Below are 7,203 nucleotides of genomic sequence, written 5' to 3' on the forward strand. Positions count from 1 at the left end.
GTTAATGCAATGAAGGAGATTGATTTAATCAACAGAAACTCACAATATAATGTTATCTGAACTACATTAATTGTCTAAGTTGATTTGACAAAAGAAAAAAAATTGTGATAACAAATCATGAAAATATTTTTTTACAGTGTAAAGGATAATTAGGAACACCTGTTCAATTTCTTATTAATGCAATTATCTAATCAACCAATCACATGGCAGTTGCTTCAATGCATTTAGGGGTGTGGTCCTGGTCAAGACAATCTCCTGAACTCCAAACTGAATGTCAGAATGGGAAAGAAAGGTGATTTAAGCAATTTTGAGCGTGGCATGGTTGTTGGTGCCAGACGGGCCGGTCTGAGTATTTCACAATCTGCTCAGTTACTGGGATTTTCACGCACAACCATTTCAAGGGTTTACAAAGAATGGTGTGAAAAGGGAAAAACATCCAGTATGCGGCAGCCCTGTGGGCGAAAATGCCTTGATGCTAGAGGTCAGAGGAGAATGGGCCGACTGATTCAAGCTGATAGAAGAGCAACTTTGACTGAAATAACCATTTGTTACAACCGAGGTATGCAGCAAAGCATTTATGAAGCCACAACACGCACAACCTTGAGGCGGATGGGCTACAACAGCAGAAGACCCCACCGGGTACCACTCATCTCCACTACAAATAGGAAAAAGAGGCTACAATTTGCAAGAGCTCACCAAAATTGGACAGTTGAAGACTGGAAAAATGTTGCCTGGTCTGATGAGTCTCGATTTCTGTTGAGACATTCAGATGGTAGAGTCAGAATTTAGCATAAACAGAATGAGAACATGGATCCATCATGCCTTGTTACCACGGTGCAGGCTGGTGGTGTAGTAATGGTGTGGGGGATGTTTTCTTGGCACACTTTAGGCCCCTTAGTGCCAATTGGGCATCGTTTAAATGCCACGGCCTACCTGAGCATTGTTTCTGAGCATGTCCATCATGTATCCATCCATTTGGCCACCATGTACCCATCCTCTGATGGCTACTTCCAGCAGGATAATGCACCATGTCACAAAGCTCGGATCATTTCAAATTGTTTTCTTGAACATGACAATGAGTTCACTGTACTAAAATGGCCCCCACAGTCACCAGATCTCAACCCAATCAATCCTATCAATATGGGCCAACATTTCTAAAGAATGCTTTCAGCACCTTGTTGAATCAATGCCACATAGAATTAAGGCAGTTCTGAAGGCGAAAGGGGGTCAAACACCGTATTAGTATGGTGTTCCTAATAATCCTTTAGGTGAGTGTATATATATATATATATATATATATATATATATATATATATATATATAAAATGGCTGCACTTTATTTTACAGTATGTGTACTTACTTAAGAAAGTACTGGTTAATATAAAGTAACTACATGGATTAAGGTTAGGTTTAGGGTTAGGTTTAGGATTAGTAGGCTACCTTATTAGCCAATTATTGCAATTACTATAATACTGTAAGTACATAGTATGTATATGGGTAACAGCACTAAAATAAAGTGCTACCTACCTATACTTAATACAATTGTGTTTGGATTACAGGAATAATTTTTCAGTAGGCTAATCAAATGTGTCCCATTGGATGTGGAAAGGACCTTGTGGATGCTGGTGACAAGAATCCAGAACTTGCGGTCCTGATTCACTCTCCATATCGTTTTCTATAAATGCTTCACTGACTTCTGAATCCAGGGCTTTCAACTAGAGGTAAGTATATATGTTTTGAATTTAAAGACTTACATTTATTGAGATTTAAAAAATTGTGACTTTTAACATTTTTACAATTTTAAATTTAAATCACACAAATTTTGCATTTTATTAGCATTTCATACTATTACAAATGTCTAACTTTCTAACTAGTCCTTTATGTTAAGCTTTATATAAATGTAGTAAAGTTAATGCACCATAGTCGCAATGACAATGCGCTGGCGTTTGTTTTTCCAAGGATATACTGTATATGTCACCAACTGTCAAACAATCAGGCTTGCATTTCAGTGAAAATGAATAGCAGGTAAAATGCAACTTTTTGTTTTTTGAAACCAGCGAAAATTGCAGGATAGTGTAGATCATGGATTCACACAACGTCAAATCACGCACTTAAAGCGCTCCTGTGAACTTAGAAAACAGAATGAACTAAATATATAAAACTAATATATAGGCCTATACGCGAAATATAGTCTATTTCCCTTAAATAATTACAGGTTAACAAAACGAAAGGAAAAATTTTCCTGAGCTTCGGTTCATGGAATGGGGTCCACAGTTCACAAAAAGGAAACAGAGGCGACAGAAAACAGCATCGTACTTGTTTTCTGTAGCTATTTTACAAAAGCTTTACAGTTTTGAATAATTTCTTGCTTCTATCCGTATCCGTACCATAATTTGTGGAGTAACAGGTTCCTCAGAAGGACAAAAATGTCTGTGATCGCACTGACGCCTCACGCGTACTCGTTCTAGCATTGCTAACTTGACATCGCAGCATGCTCATTATCAAAATAAAATAGTCAACCAAACGTACAGAAATTTAACCAAACCATGTTGATGCTACAGAGGTTGCCCCTCGTTTAGGAACGAACTCCTCGGTTCGTTCTGGCTGGTCGTGCTCGGAGCCACCCGGTTGTGTCACAGCTTCACTCTCCATGTTATTCACGTTTCTGCGTGCGTCCCATTCCCCATGGCGGCGTGTAAGATTGCAGTCATCCAAATTATGAAAAAGTTTTGCCGTAAACAATGTTTTTTGCGACACCACGATATAAACAATAGAGCATAATATGAAACGATAGACTTTTTACATCGATATATCGTCATATCGCACAGCCCTATAATGAAATATGCTATATTTTATTCTTTTGTTACTGTTATGAAAATAATGAGAGAGTTTTATACTATTGCAGCAGTAAGAGATCCATCCATATAGACCTGGGTCGATTGCCGAAACATTCATGTATGTTAGGGTTAAAAATTTAGTTACTAGCTAACAAGAAGCAGGGGATAAAATCTTTATGATTAGATTCTATAAACAATTTTGTATTTTTCTGGCACACAAATTGTTATACCAAAAACAAGTCAATCCCTGTGGATATCGGCTTGAGACAGAAAATGTTCGATTTTTAATTGGCATGTAACTGGAATTTCTTTCCTAACTGTCTGACTTTGAGTCTTTGGGGAGAACAGAGCACTGTCCGTAATTGAGACCAGCAGACTGGGCTGAGCTTTCGTGCATGGACTGCCAAAGGAGAAGGCTCCTATAAATCCCTCTCATATGAATGTCAGCAAACAGGGCCATTTTTTTGAAGCCCTTCCAAAATAGGATGTGAGGAAAAAAATCTTTCGCTAGGTCCCCTTATCCTCAAGCGCAGGTGGCTAAGGCACAGAAGTTACTGAAATGGTGCTCCCTCGCCCACCTGGCTCCTCCGTATAAATGGATGTCTTGATCATTTTCAGCACGGAGCGCTCTGTCATTTATGATGGGATAGATAGAGGCATGCAGCTCTTATAGCTTTGCATTATGTATGCAAGGTGTGCTTGCTGTTTTTCATGGCCAGATGTTCAAGGTTGTTTGCAGACGATGTTTTGAGAACGTGTTGCTTTTTTTCTTGCATGCATGTTATTGCATTTAAGTTTTCATGCTACTTGATTTGATATTTTGTATGCAGTGCAATGGCATTGTCCAAAAGTGTCCTTTTCCGGCCGCTATTAGCTCTATATTTATCCTTTTCGATAACGCTTTTCCTGTGCCTGTAGTTATATGTCTTTCTCTTTCTCTGAGTAATCAATGTTAGCCCATCTGCTCATAAAATCATGCCAGAGCACTGAGTAACAGGAGTCTGAAAGCAGGGTTTGAGTTATGAGGTTTACGAATTTGATCGCATCGTGTTATGCAACATTCAGGAACATTCTGTCTGCGCAAAATTCTGCACTCCATTCCCAGACACAGAGGAAGCACACATTGCGCTTTGGGGAAGTGTAATATTGGTAGTGACCCCTCTGGGCATTGTGTTTGGCAGCAGAGAGTGACTTGTTTATAGCTTCAATACCGAAATATCAATACCTAATATATTTATATATTTCTTTTATATTATGGAAGTTTGTTTCTGCCACCGTACAATAAAAAAAAAGTTACAATTCAGAGTTCCGAAGAATTTTGAGTTTATCTTCCGCCGCAAAAAAACAACAACTAAAGAGGGTAACTGAAGTTCTTTGAAAATTGCAAGTTAATATCAACGTATACATAGTTTCTATCGAGAAAAAAGTATGAATTGTGAGAAAAAAGTCTGTGTATATATATATATATATATATATATATGTAATATTAACTATATATCGAACGATCACAGCATGCTAATGCTGCCTGTATCATTGTGTGCTAACCCAAGGACCAAAGTTGATCGCTGTTATTTGGGACTGACACTTGAGGTTTCTGAATGGGTTCAAGTGAATGATGTGACTCAAGGTTTGTGCGCTACAGGTTTCTTTGCTTGTGTGCATTGCATTTATGCATAAAGGCACACTATGTAAGATTTTTTGATATAAAATATTCAAAAACCACTAGAACAATGTTATATATTTTGTTGATTTGTGTACTTACATTATCCCAAATGTTTCTAAGAAGGACACGGACCATGTCCGCGCGTCGCCTATCAATGACATCATACCCGCATTACCGTCGATTTCCAGTTTTATTTTGATGAAACCATGGAAACACCAAAGATGCTTTAATATATTATGTGTTTTATTAGACAGATGAGCAACTGTTTAGATACATTCATCGACAGAAAACTAATCTTTGTTATACAGCTCAACACAGTTAGTCTTTTTTTTGTTTAAAACTCGGTTTCCTGATTTACCGTGAGTACCATGTTTATTTACCATGCCTAATATCGATCTAGCTCACTGCAGTGTGCAACAAGTATCTCATATATTAGCCACCGAGCGAATGCACAGAGTACTATTATAACATCTTTCAAAACACTCAAATGTATCACTCTAATATGATAAAACAGCGCTGTGTTACCCCATGAAGAAGTGGAAGTGGTCATCCATGAATAGGATTTCTGCCCGAGTCGTGTCGTATTCTCCACCGGCTGTAGAGGTGAAGACAACAACTCAAAAGATTTCGCGAAATCTAGGCGTCATCAAGCTACGCATTTGTTTTGAATAAATAACTTCTAGTGGTGTAAAATTACGTAGTGTGCCTTTAAAACTAAATCATTTTTTTTATATAATTTTGTATTACCTCCAACCAAAGACCCAGGTGTCAGGCAATGGGTTTTATGGTGCAATTATAATTTCTGCTCAGCACATTGTGGGATTTACATAAGATTACACTCGTAGGCCGGATGTTTATTTGCCCCCATATAATGGAGCCTGTTGGCAGGATTGTTAGGGCTGCAGAATTGGCGTGCTGAAATACGGGGGGTGCGTGTTCAGTTAAGCGCTCTGCACTGTAGGCAATACCTGTGTGGTTCAGATAACGGTCAAGTGCTCTTGAATTTGCTGCTAGCTAGAATTGGTTCTGATCCACGGCTCTCTGGAGATAGACGACAGGCAGCTGCTGCACACCAGACTCGAAATGAGGAAACATAGATGATGTTCCAAACCAGAAAACAACAGGCGCTTTGCCATGACCTCGAATCGTACACAAACCCCTGCTAAACTAACTCTGTATTTTTCTGTAATATACACTGTTGTTTGGGTGAACAAAAGAAAGGAATATCCGGTGTTTGTGTGTATATATATATATATATATATATATATATATATATATATATATACCTACCTAAACTCTTTTAGTTGACAAAGAATACGTAGCTCCTTAGATTTTCTGCTGTTAGGTAATCTATTTGCGTTCACTTAATCATTGTAATTATCATTTTGATTGAGAGAGAGACATGCATTAGCATGAATCATTTGGTACAATGATGTGTTCAGTGCATTGCGTCTGATTCTGCCCTCTCATGTTCTAGGTCTCTTATAAATCTGAATTATTCAAGAAATAAATGTGACTCAGTGAGATGGAACCAGAACAGACAATTTCTGCTAACAAGACAGCACTATGTAGTGTTCACAGTTCTTTATTGCACCCACTCACTCACTAACAGAAGACAGACACTGGAATGATTGTGCCTTCAAGTCTGGCTGATCAGCAATGTTGTAAAACCCCAAGATGCTGAAGACAGGCAATTACTTTAGTTTACAACAGACTCTCACCCTTTCTCATTTTGTGTTTCTCAGATAAGATCAACTGTATATAGATATGCATTTAAATAGTCTTTAGTTACTGTATGTATGGATACTGTCTCTAAGTGAACACTTTTTAGGTTTTTGAATATTTTTAAAGGATGCTGTCATTTACTGAGATGTTGACACAAAATTTAATAATAAAAATTAAATTTATTTTTCATTCAGAGCCAGCGTCACGTGACTGAAACCAGCTGAAACGGACTTTCAATGAGAGGCGCTTGTCACTGTCCCGGGAAATTTGAAAGGCTGCACTGCACTGTACTTCATAATGCAGGATCACACTTATGCCGAGCCACAGGAGAAAGGAATCCTCGTCGCCAAAAAAGCAAAACAAATTATTTAAAAGGAAACGTGACCGGCGAATTCAAAAAACGAGGGTAAATATCGAGATAGCTTTTTCCAGGTGGAAAGAGCTAATGAAGGAGAAAGACTTTGAAAGGGACGCTGAAGTTGCCTGCTTTCTTCTCGACAGGTAAGTCAATGTTACGGTCTATATTACAAGCTGTTTTTCATTGCTTGGTTGTGTAATTCAATTATATAGATGGGAGAAATTCCTACACAGTGTACCTTTAAGGAAATTTACTGGCCATAAATATTTTTTTACCAGCCATAAAACGTTTTTTTTTTTTTTTTTTAAACAGGCAGTAATTCAATTTTGATACCACAGCTAAAACTACTTGCCTAATTAATATAAATTTAGAACATTATTAAAGACAAGTAAACAGTCAGTATTATCAAGTAAACAAACAATCAAATAACAAGAAACAGTACAAATAAATCTAATAGAACAAAGATACAAATGAAATAAACAGTGTTTTTCAGGTCTGACTGTAGTTTTCAGAAAAGGCTACAGAAATGTAATAAAGCAAATGTTGCATAGTCTTCACTGTATAAATGATACATCTTAATTTTTCCTAACTGGAGTTACAAAAGTTATTCGGTCAAGAAC

The 7,203-nt window shown here is 37.5% G+C and overlaps 1 long non-coding RNA gene across 1 annotated transcript; it reads left to right on the forward strand.

Annotated features, from left to right (window-relative positions):
* The first annotated feature begins 1,559 nt into the window (after nt 1–1,559).
* Nucleotides 1,560–6,456, forward strand: LOC143725910 (uncharacterized). The gene is made up of 2 exons (XR_013198362.1): nt 1,560–1,721; nt 6,420–6,456. It is a non-coding gene; the product is annotated as an uncharacterized LOC143725910 (long non-coding RNA).
* The last annotated feature ends 747 nt before the right edge of the window (nt 6,457–7,203 follow it).

Source organism: Siphateles boraxobius, unplaced genomic scaffold, assembly GCF_051911475.1.
Source record: "Siphateles boraxobius isolate OS27281-9 unplaced genomic scaffold, OSU_SipBor_1 77, whole genome shotgun sequence".
In the NCBI taxonomy this organism is placed as follows: domain Eukaryota; kingdom Metazoa; phylum Chordata; class Actinopteri; order Cypriniformes; family Leuciscidae; genus Siphateles; species Siphateles boraxobius.